Source organism: Pezoporus wallicus, unplaced genomic scaffold, assembly GCF_028554395.1.
Source record: "Pezoporus wallicus isolate ANWC-B61680 ecotype Strahan unplaced genomic scaffold, APGP_CSIRO_Pwel_v1 contig_14428, whole genome shotgun sequence".
NCBI lineage: Eukaryota > Metazoa > Chordata > Aves > Psittaciformes > Psittacidae > Pezoporus > Pezoporus wallicus.
This window is the reverse complement of record NW_026642838.1, coordinates 123897-135806: the sequence shown is the minus strand read 5'-3', so window position 1 is coordinate 135806 and position 11910 is coordinate 123897. Positions and strand designations below refer to the sequence as shown.

The window sequence follows — 11910 nt, the reverse complement described above, 5'->3', positions numbered from 1 at the left end:
GGCAGAGCTTTGTTATGGTTCTGGGGCCGCAGGAGGCAGCGAGAGGGGCCTGGCCGGTGAGTGCGGCTCCCACACCCCTCCTTCCGCCTCTCCGCCGCGCCTCCCCATCGGCAGCCACCCCGGGACCCTGCCTGTCACCTCCCGTCTGCTTTGCAGCTCCGGAACGGTCCGGGATCGGCCTCCCGCCAGGCCGGGACCCCGCTGGCGGTTGGCGGCGGGCGGTGCGGCCGCCCTGGGGGTGGGGGGGTGGGAGGGAAGGGGAATCCCTCCGCTCTCGGCCCGGTGCGCTCCCATCCTCGCGTCCTTCTGTGGTCCCGTGGGGAACCCAGTCCCGAATGCGGCGGCGAGGGGCTCCCTGCGGGGCAGGGCCGCCGGGCCGGGGGAGGGCGGTTGGGGCCGAGGCTCCGTCGTTTATTGTTTCCTGCTTAGCCGGGAAGTTCCGAGCGCTGGACACGGCCTGGGCGCTGCCGCGGGCCTGCTGGCTCCCGCCCGGAGTTTAGCCTTGTCCTGTCATCGAGCTGGCCGGTCGGTGGGGGGGGAGGAGGAGGGGAGGTGGCGGAAGGACGGGCCGGAACGCCGCGTTTCGCCGGGGCTGCGGGGTGAAGTCCCCGGAGGGCGGTTGGGGGGGGGGGGTGGGGGGCGGTCAGGCCGGGGCTTCCTGCGCGGCGGCCCCGGGCGGGCGGAGCGTTCGCGGGTGAGGCGCCGGGGCTGTTTTGATTGCGAGCTGGAAACGAAAGCGGAGGATCCGTGCTGGCTCGGGCCGTTTCCCTCCGGCTCTGCGGGGTTCACGGCCGCGCTTTCCGGCAGGCGCCGAGCGGTGACACGTGTGCTGCGGGCAGCCGAGCCCCTGCAGCCCCGGTCGACCGGGGCCAGGGCAAACGGCGGCCGGGAAACTTGTCAGGCGCCCCTCGTTATCTGAGCACAGCAAAGCAGCGCTTGGCGTGAGCGTGAGGTGGCTTTTTCTTTCGTCGTGAAAGTTATTTCTGTGTGTCCGGTGTATTTTACGTCCTGTTGGCCTGCAGTTTTGCGTGCGGCTGTGGCTGGACTGGATCAGGACAGCTGTGTTCACACCTAGCATTGCAAAGATGCGTTTCAGACTTTGAATTCACTTCGGTTTAGTAATAAGCTGTTTTGGAACGATTTTAGAGCGGTTAGTGGGCGTCTTCACAACTTACAAGTTTTTAAACATCTTTAGAGGAACAGTCGCTATTTAAATCCTTGTAAGTAATGGAGGAATCGTGTAAGAGCATTGCTTAAAAATGTGGAATGATTATTAACATGGCCAGGTAAGTCGGCCTTGCTTTCCCCGCCCCCGAGGTCGGAGTGACACGAGTGTTAGTAATATTGATATACTCTGAAACGTTGCAAGCAAATGAGTGGAGTATGAAAACAGCAAGAGGGTGGTATGGAGACAAGAAAACAGGTAATTGCGAAGACATCAAAGTTGAGTTTTCTGTGGAGTTGACGTTGCTTCCATAAAAATGTTAGGTGGTTACGAAAAAAGCTTATGCAAATGTTACTTTGTGAATGGATACGGCTGGTATTTCGGTGGAAAGGTTCCTCGTGCTCGTCCATGTGGAGACCTGTATTTTGAACTTCCAGTCTCTGATTTGGGAAGGAAATAGGTATAGAGCAGTAGCAGGAAGAAATAAAATCACCAGGTTTAAGTGTGGGTTTTACTATGACATTTTTTCTGATCGTTTCTAGAGAAACGTACCTTAAGAAGAGCTTGTTTCAAGTTTCGTATTTTGAACAGAAAACTTTCAGGTGGTACTTCCCTCTTTGGGTTTGTTTTTTCCTTTGGGTTTGTTTTTTTTTTTTTTTTTTTTTTTTTTTTTTTGCTTCTTATTTCTAGGGAAGTGCAGCCTCTGTGTTTTGTATTCATCTCTGGGTTGTAGTCTGAATCCTATATGACACAGAAGTTTCCATTGCAGATATACTAAGACTTAAAGTGAAAATATGCAAGGAACAGATGGCATTTAAAAAAAAAAAAAAAAGGTTCTGTGTTTTCTGCTGATGTCTCAGAAGTAGGATTAGCCGAATGCAGATGTGATATGTAACAAATCAAGTGAAAGTGCACACTTTGATTGTTAGGAAAAATACTTTACTTTGAGAACGTTTTGTGGGTAATGTGTACCTTGTCTCACATGTGGCTGCTTTGTCCATGGTGTCACTGCCTCTTGACATTCCTATTTTAAATTAGGAGATTAAGTCATGACGGAAAAATAATCTTTGCTAGCATTTTCATGAAATGCAAAAAAGTATTTCAAGAATTGTGGGCTACTTGTTTTTAATACAGAAAAATACTGCGGTTGGATCTGTGAATTTCTTCAGGAGTGTGGGTGTCAGATAACATAGTTCTTGGCTTTACCCAAGTGATCAAAAACTATTGGCTCAAGAATTAAAGTTGCTTTTAATTTGATTTCAGTGTTGCAAGATGTTTGAAGTTAGTTGTGTAGCTGCTGAATTGACATAGTTGTGAAGTACACTTCAGAGTGTGCTTTATTCATCTGTATGAACAGATTGGAAAAGGGCTGTGACTGTTCAGTAGAGCTAAAACATAAAGCACCTCTCTTCAGTAAAGTGCTGGCTGCTCTTGCCTGGATACAGCGTTTTCTTAGGGCTTTGTGAAAACACAGCCACAGGAGGACAGTTGCTATAAGTTATCCAGGGAAAGGTCATATTTACTGAGTTTTGCAGTTGGTGGGGTAGTGTGTGTACTGGGAAGTTTGTTTGGGATTTTTAAGTTCATGTTAATGTATTTGTAGAGGCAGGAGGGGTTTAGATTTTCTTCTGCTACTTTTTTGTTCTAGCAGTTTAAGTAGACATTTTACTGCCACTTACATAGTGACCAGGATACGAAGTAAATCGTATGTGGCCTTTGTTTCAGTAAGTCATTGAAGTGTGTGTTCTCTTTACTTGTCAGATTTGATGAAAACCAGTGAAGTTGGCAGAAACGTGGTCCTGCTTAGAATACTTCATGAATGCCAGGATGTTGTTTAACTTGTGTACTGTAAGTTAATATGTTCCTGTGAAAATGTGCCAAACTTTAATGAGTTACTGTATGGTCATAAGATAAATTTACATTTTTGGGAGGGGATTTAGGAAGAGATTGATAGTGGCCAAGTATCCACCTCCCCATGCGTGTGTGTACAAACACTCTGCAGACCTAAAATTCTAGGTTAGTGAAGGCCATTAGCATGACAATAAGTGGGAAGGGAAGCACATTGGTTAAATTAATCATACATATTAGTGATCAGGCTGTACCATTGCAAACTGGAATTTCTTGATTAAAATCTGCTCAACTATTGCAGCTCCTGCCTTCTTTAGCTGCCCTTCCAAAACATCAGAAGAAGAATTTTAACACTTCATGTTTTTCAGACCTTTCTGTATATAAAACAGCAGAAAGGCTTTACAAACTGTTGTTGTATGCAGTTCCGTGAAATGACTAAGCTGAAATAGTTCCACTTCCAAGGTCTGCCTTAACAAAAATCCTTTGAACCAGTGTATCCAAACAATATCTTGAGGTTTTCTGCAATAAATGATGCTCAGAAACAAATATTTTTGCAGAGTATGACCTTGTGCCTCAGGGACTGTTGTACACAAGAGAGTTCACTGGGAGCTACTGAAGTTTCAGGATTTACAGTCATTCTAGCAAAAATGCCAATGTCTTTTTTGTTTTCTTTTTCTGTTTTGTTTTTTCCTCTCCTTGAATTTTGTTATCACTTCAGTGTTTTCATAGTGTTACCTTCCACCCTGAAAGGAGTATCACAGCTTCATAGTGAGATGTTGGTGGCTGTTAATAAGCAAAAGTGGGGGAGGGTGGTGGTGGCGTATAATTTTGTCTAAAGGCATGTCCCTGGTTTTAGGAAACCCCCCTTTTCCAACACAGGAAAAAATGTAGAATTTTAAATTCATTTCCTTTGGAGCACTTTTATTTCAGTGTCTGTTCTAGGTTCAGGTAAATGTAAGGGTGAATGGTGGTATGGCCAAGAATGACTGGCAGCAGGGATAGGGGTTTAGTGTGGCAGGGTCTGCTCTCCTGGGTATCTCTGTGACCCTCATAGCATAGTTGCAACATACAGAACATGTGGCAATGATCATCACTCACTTGGAATTTGTCATCATCAGTTTGTGACGAACAATTACCTTGTAAATAAAGGACTGAGTCTGCCATGGAGGTACATGGTATTATTCTGGGCGCATAAAATATTAGTATTCACAAAGTTGCTGGTGGATTTGTACAGTGAAGATTCCTATAGGTCTCCAGCCTTTCAGCAGAAAGAAGTGTTTTGCCATTGTGTTCCAATGCGTCATCCATCGTTAAGGAATTAATCAGGATCCAACTGAGGTGGTCTAAAAAGACTTTTGATGCTAATCTTAAAAAACTCACCAAGGAAACTCTCTCACCATGAAAATGTTATATGTGTTGCGAGCTTTTACTGTTAGTTTGGGCAAACTGTCTTTTCATTTACTTTGAACTCTAGTTAAAGTAGAGAAACAGGTTAATAATGACTTTAATATCTTCAGGTTGGCTGGGGCTTATGGAATGTATCCTACAGTATTTAGGGAACTGACAGCCCGTGGGAGTAGGAAAAGTTCCAGAATACTGAAAAGAGTTGAGGAGTGCTTCCCCTCATAACATCCAGCAAAAGGCAGGACCTAGATATGTTCAAAGGAAGAGTGTTCACATCAGGGGGCCTGTCCTGGGTCATGTACTGTTCTGTGTTTTCACTTCTCTATGTTGAAATAACACTGAACACACAGATGATATGATCTTGACAAATTCAAGAAATGGCCTGAAATCAATAGCATTGATTTTAGCCATTTTGGTGTAGATGGGTTCAAATTACTGTGCTTAGGAATATTGCATTATGTGGACAAGTAACAGCTGGCTACGCAGCAGTTCTGTGGGAAGAGTATAGAGGGGTTGTAGTGGTTCCTAAATTGTCATGAGTCAGCAGCATCACTGTCATGAAGATTTCATTTGTCATACTGGAACGTATAAGAGCACTGTAAATAAGGTATAAAGCAGTTTACCCATTCTGCTGAGGAGTGTTAGGTCTTCACCTGAAAGCATCTTGTTCAGTTTGTGATACCATCAGACTTTGGGAAACTTATGGCTGGATAACAAGATCTGTAAAGATACCTAAGTCTGTAAAAGAAATAGTGAGGATGGGGGGGGGGAGGGAATCCTTAGCTCAGAAACAGCTTTATACAACTTGTATTTTCATCAGACATCAGCAGGTGATCTACAAAGCAGCTTAAAAAAGTTACCTGTAGGTATAACTGGGAGGCAGCTCTGACATCCTGTCACAGCCTGCAAGCTGTCATGCTTGGTAGGTGGGTCTCATCAGCTTTTTCATCCTCAGTGCTTTGAACTTAAAAGTTTGGAGCTTCAGCAGTAAGATTGGAGTGGTGGTGGTGGGTGTTTGGTTTGTTTTTTTTTTAAATAGACTATATTTGATCCCAGAATATGACATTATATACTGTTTCTGCTGCCAAATTGTGCTGGAATACAGGGTGGTCTAAGAGGCTTACCCCATGACCCCCTCCTGCTGACATTGCCTTTCAGGCAGCGAGTACTGAAGTACTGGTCTGGAGAAAAGATGTCTTAAAAGGTATCTGCAAAGAGAGGTTAGTCAGCTTGCCATATCTATCATGAATAAAATAAGTTATGAGTTGAAACTGCAGAGTGTATTTAGGTTAGGCATTAGGTACAGGGACAGGCTTTCAAGCTGTAAGAATAACCAAAACAGATTGTAGAGATACGCTGGAGAGTGTGGTATGCTAATAATCTCTTTTGATTTACAGCTCCCCCAAAAATATTCCAGTGGAGGTATGAATAGCTGCATAATGAATTCCAGTCTGCTGATAACAAACTCATTTTTTCTGATACTTTTTGAGACATCTTTGCGTTTAATGTTTGGGCTCCTGCAGCCTGAAGATCACTACAAATTGGTGGAGGAGGGCATTGCTTAGTTTGTTTTCAAAGAGATCTGATGGGTAAGGGTAGAGCTGAAGTGTTTTAAATCTCGGGAGAAGGAGATGAACTATGCAACCTTGAAGATTTCACCCATAATGTTTTCCTAGTATTCCCTAGTTTATTGTAGGACATAGGATAGGAGGATGATGTTGTTTAACTCCTAGCCTGCACAGAATATTCTCTGTAAGATCTCTAAGAGTTTCACAGACAAGATCACAGAGGACGCTCCAGCAAAACACTATGAACATCCAATAAGAATATATATACCAGCTGCAGCAAGTCATCAGACCACAGGATTAGGATTGCTTATTCCCTTTTTATTTGGTTTTTAAGCCAAGACCAAACAAGTGGAGTATTTATTATTTGTGCAGTTTATTTTGTGTTTATAGGACATGTTTAAAACTGAATTGTCTTGCGTGACTTTTCGGCACTGATGTTTGATAATGCTTTATCAATTAAAGAAAGTGCTGAAAATGTTAAGCTAGTGGAATGAAAACATAGCAGACAGTGAAAACTTTGCAAAGTGTAACCCAGGTGTTGTACACATGTTGAAAAATGCTGAGTGAACATGTCTTTGTTGTGCCCTAGTCACAGACAAATAAATGTGGAGTTTGTTCATATTGTCCTGGTCTTGAGGTAAAATGGGTTGGAAATAATCCAAGTGGAGGGAGGGGCAGAGAGGGTATGCTCAGTCCCCCAGTCTTAGCCTGTTGTTTTGCATGGGAAGTACCTACAACTGGAATGTACTGCCCTTCCCAGTTTGGGGGACTGGTCGTGTAGGGCTGCAGTGGTGGTATCAAGGGGAAGAATTACTATAATACTGTTTAGGAGAATGGTCTCTTTATTGCTTAGTGTCTTTCTGTGTTGAGTTCGTTGACTCTCCTCTTTGCAAGTGACAGGCCTTCTCTTATCCTTCATCTGGAATGCAGATCTGTACTTCCCTGTACTTGATTTATAGTCTCTTGCCTCAACACAAATATTTGATAAATAGTCTGGAGTATTTGATGCTCTTTTCCAAAGGAAATATGTTTTTCTCAGCTCCAAACAGAATAAATTTAAATGTAAATGTACTATAGTAGTGATAGTAACCCTTGTAAAATACTGGCTTATAAAATACCCTTAGTGGGAAACACCCAACCCATAGTTTAGGGTTTTTTTTAAGGTACTGGAGAGCTGCTTACTTCACTTCTCTTTAGGCTCTCCCTACACCTCTGGAAGACAGGTAGGCAGGAGGTATGTAGTATGCAGCAGGGATAAACCAGTAATTACATATTTGCAATTCTTTCCTTATGATGGGGAACATTATCCTGGCATACGTTACTGAGCAGAAGTGACTTGGTTCATTAATGCTTTGGGCAGACCATACAGATGGGTTCTTCATTGCTGTTTCACTCATTCTGTCCTGAGGTTTTGTGGTGATACTGGTACCTTTAAAGGCAGCCATGACAAGGTGTTGTGCTTTATAAGGTTCAGAGCAGAACAGCCTTAGCTTGACTTCAGATACTTTCAAAAGGTCTGTAGATCAAAGTGCATTACAAATTAGATGTTTGATTTTGTTCCCTTCAAGAGCTAAAAAGACCTTTGGATTTGATTAAAATTAGCAGAATGCCTTCTCCAGATTTAAAATACTTTATTTAATAAAATGCTAAAGCTGGTTGAAAGTTCAGAACATTGTTCACATTTAAAGCCTAATACTTTTTAAAATGTGTTTCTTTGTTTTGTATCAGTAATGTCAATAGATACACTTGTTTAATAGAGGTGTGTACGATCCCTGGAACCTTAGTCCCTGCAGTAGGCAGAGCAGTGAGCAGATTTTAATATTTCAGGTAAATACTGCAGTTCTCTAACATAAACAGTGCTAAAGACTGTTAAAGGGACATCAGAGGCAGGTGGAATTTTAAGTGGCATAGGAGAGAGGCATAAGGGATGACAGTATTGCCAGTGACTGTAGAGCATAAAATAGCCAGGAATAATTATTGGTAGGCGTAATAGTTAGGAAGTCTGTGGTGTCCCCATTCTGTGCTTATAAGGAATTGAGTCTTCTAGGTTTTACATATTTAAAATGGTCCTTAGTACTCGGAGTAAACTCAAAACCCGCTGGAACGGTTCAGTTGCAGTGTATCACACTAGCTGGCTGAGGGTCAGAGCCTTATCATCTTACACAGGCTTCTGCACAGGTTCCCAAAGATGCTGCCTTTTCCAAAATGTGCTTTGGGCTTTTGTGTTAAACACAGCTTGCTTCCAAAGGCAAGCTTGCTGCTTTGGGTTCTGTGGTCCCCTCGATGCACCTGATACTGTTGACCCAGTAGTGATGTAGTGCTGGCCTTGCTGGCAAACATTTGGATCAGCTGGGGCTGGAAAGGCAGGAATCAGTCAGTCAGTCAGTATTGCTTAAAGTGACATTGTTGTCAGTGGTGTTTTCCCATTCAGTGAAGTCTTTCCTACATTGCAGTCCTAGAAGTCACTTCCCTCTGTGATTTGGTTATGTGACTCTCATATGCCCTTGTATCTAATCGCTGTTAAGAAAAATACTCTGATCTCAGTGTGTATTCACAAGACTGGGCTTTGCAACCTACATGGCTGTGTGCATGTGTTTGTTCCAGAAATTTTGAAGGAGGTAAGATTTGGTCAGTGTGACCTTAGAGAAGTGAAAAATAAGTAGGTAAATGGCAAGGTTGTTTGTGAAGGAGTGTTCTGTGAGACGCTAGAGAAAATGGGTTTAGGGTGTAGACATGCCTTTGTTACGTATATGGTCCTTTCTTAACTTATTTTCAGTTTGTTCAAGTTATTCATCTGGTTTGCAAAAGTGATCAGATACATAACAGTTAATATGAATTTCCCCACCCCCAGCCTGGAAAAACTTTTGTATAGACAAGCTGCTGGCACGTTTTCATCTTGGAATATATAGATTTGCAGTGTTGTTTCTAGAACACAAAACAGTTTTGATGATTCTGCAAGACAGATTTGTTTGCTTTAAACTTGAAAAACAAGGTGTTAATCTGTCAGTAATAGCTGGTTTTCACAAGAACTTTTAATATCTGTATCTGGGGAGATTTGGTTTGGTACATGATTAACATTTTAATCCATCATTTAGTGTTTTAATGGGTTCGTGTTTCCAGAACGTTAGAAAAGCTGATGTGAGTGATGCTTTGCATTTTTAGCTGCACATACAATTTAAACAATGTTTTCTGCAGTATTTTTAATTGGCAAAAGTGTCCTTTTTATTCGAGTAACCCTTTTGGGGGTCTGGCTGTGTGATATAATGGAAAGAAACAAATAATGGTGGCAGATCTATGTGGTAGTTATTCTGGTGCACAATACCTCAGGTGTGTGAGCACTACCAGTTGTACGTGCCGTTCTGGAACAGCTACATTTGTCCTCTCAAAAGGTAGCCATATTTCAATGTAGACAGGCTGAAGGTGTGTCTAGACAATTGTACTAATGGAAGCTGAAAGCAAAATAGGAGTAAGTTTGTTTTGTAAGATATTTTATGTAGGTGAACTGCAAATAAATGATTTCAACTTGAGATGAAGTAGCTTACCGGTTATGACAGCTATTAAGCTAGTAAAGCTGCACTTGTGTCTTTTATAGTAAGGCCTAATAATGCATTCAAGGTTAAAGCAGGGTTTATAATTACATTGTTTTAACAGGGCTGTGCACCCAAATATGATTATCTTATTCAGTAAAATGTTTCTAATAATAGTAAGGCCAAGCAGCATTCTGCTTTTTTGGAAAACAGGATAATGAGATTTCATGTGTGGCTTTTTGCTATCCTTAAGGAAATTTGTAGTGTGCTTTTGACTCTTCCTAGGTTGTGCTCCAGACTGTGACTCCCTGTTTCTGTGAATGTGTTGGATGAATCAAAAGGTGTGAGAAAAAGGTCATATTTTAGTAAATATATATGGTGTTAATTCTTTATCATAAACTACCATACACCTATTAAATGGCAACTCTATCTACTCTGAAGAGTAGCTAAGTGAAAAGGTCTGTTGTGTATGCTTAGGCATATCTGCTTGATTAAATAACTTTAGAAGAGCTTCACAGAAAGAAAACTGATGAGGGAAGTAAATTCTGTTCTGCCTTATGCATCCATTAAATTGTTCACTAATTTTTCTGAATGCTTTTGCAACCCAGCTGACATCTGATCTTTAGGAATATTATTGGAATCCCAATTGACTTGGCCAGCTAGAAAAACAATTTTTTTTTTTTTTTTTTAAGTAAACATGTTCTATTCAGAGTCATACATGGAAATGCAGCGAAGTGAACTGAAATTGTGGCAGGGATAGACAGATGTTGTCCTTGTGACCTTTTATAGCTGCTGGTATCTGGATTGATAAATATATAATGAAGGGTACAAGTTTACTTTTTTGATGGTTTTCTGCTAGAACTTCCGCATCTTTGTGATTTGCTGTTGCAGGGGAGGAGACATGGAGCTAGCAGCCGTAATTAACAGGATTCTAGGTAGACAGCAGGATTGAAGGGACCTGAGGAGGCTTGCAGGGTATGGTGAAGCAGAAAAAGCATGCAGTAAAACCTGACCGGTTCAGAAATGTGCACTGCAGTATGTAATGTGTGCAAAGGTTAGAAGCCCTGGTTCTGGGTATTCCCTGAAAGCTGGTGTGCTGGAACAGCACAGTGTGGCCGGCGATCTTGTAACTCAGGGCAGATTTTGCTTCCTATTGGGCTTTTCCAGTCTGTAGACCAAGGCAGAAGATGGAAGAGAAGGTAGTAGGAAAAATGTACTGGTTATAAGGCTCGTCTGTGTGCTTTCTTAGGACTTTTGAAACATCTTGATCTGTTTCTAAGGAGTCATTTCATAGCCCAGTGGCTTTTGATTAGCTTGTCTCTGGTCACATTTTGGTCAGCATATACCTATACTATAGTATAATAGTATAAGTATTTGATACATATATATTGAATATCTCCTTGGTTCCTAGTGCCAGGCACATCTGGATACCTCAACTTGAGAATCCAGGCTTTAGAAACTCATGGTTTAGAGTAGAAATGAAAGTTAAGAGAAAGATTAAAACAACTGAGCAACTGTATTCAACTGCAAAACAGCCAGAACTCTTTATGAATGGTATATGGAAGAATGGGGATTTTTTTTCTTGGACTACATATGTTTCCTTACTGTGGTCTGTGTCTCTTCTTTAAATTGAATATGATTGTATGTTCCTTCCATTCTCATGTCAGTTTCTAATGTTTGTTTAGATGAATGCACAATGAAATCTGGCAATATAAAAGATTGCCTGACAACTTTAACTTGTTTTGTGATAAGTATCACTTCTTGCATGTTGAATGGCATGGTGAGTGATATTTAGATATGAAACTTAAGCACTTGCTTAAGGGGAAAAAAGTACTTTTTGTAACAACAAAAAATTACAAAAAAGAGGTTGCTCTGAAATAACAGTTAAAACATTTTTAATGCAACATGGAAAACTTGATAATTGAAATTATTTTCTTTAAAGGTTAATTACTGTTAGCAAGTGGAACCCAAGTGCTAATACAGAGTTTTAACTTTTTACGTGCTTATATTACTCTCTAAAGACTTCTTAATTTTGATCAGTGAAAGAATGTTTTGAGGGTAGTGACAGACAACCTTTTTTTCTTCAACAAAGCTCATTAATGCAGATTTCATTGTTCTGAAAGGAGGTGTCTGAAAGGATGCCTTTATAGAGCATCTCATTTAGTGATACTATTATTATTTTCTCTTTTTCTGAATTGTATTTCCAGAAATAATTCAAACTTGAATCCATTTAAAAGGAGAGAGAAAATGAATTAAATTTGCATTGACAAGCATTTTCATTTGCCTTTTTTTCCTGGAATTGGGAGTGGCTACTGGAAATGATCTTTGTCCTTGCTGTTTTCCATAATGAAGCAGAGACCAGTTTGACTGAACTATAAATGCAACATGAGAAGAATTG

At 41.4% G+C, this 11910-nt stretch overlaps 1 protein-coding gene across 3 annotated transcripts in view; it reads left to right on the top strand.

Moving 5' to 3' along the window:
* GPBP1L1 (GC-rich promoter binding protein 1 like 1) overlaps positions 1-11910 on the top strand; it is a 33617-nt gene continuing 21707 nt past the window's right edge. The window contains exons 1-2 of one of the 3 annotated variants that reach the window (XM_057432345.1): positions 19-56; positions 2927-3013. The gene's annotated coding sequence lies outside the window, so the exon portion shown is untranslated. Of the gene's footprint in view, positions 57-2926; positions 3014-11910 lie in introns of all 3 variants that reach the window. The other 2 variants (XM_057432344.1, XM_057432346.1) reach the window with 2 other exon arrangements.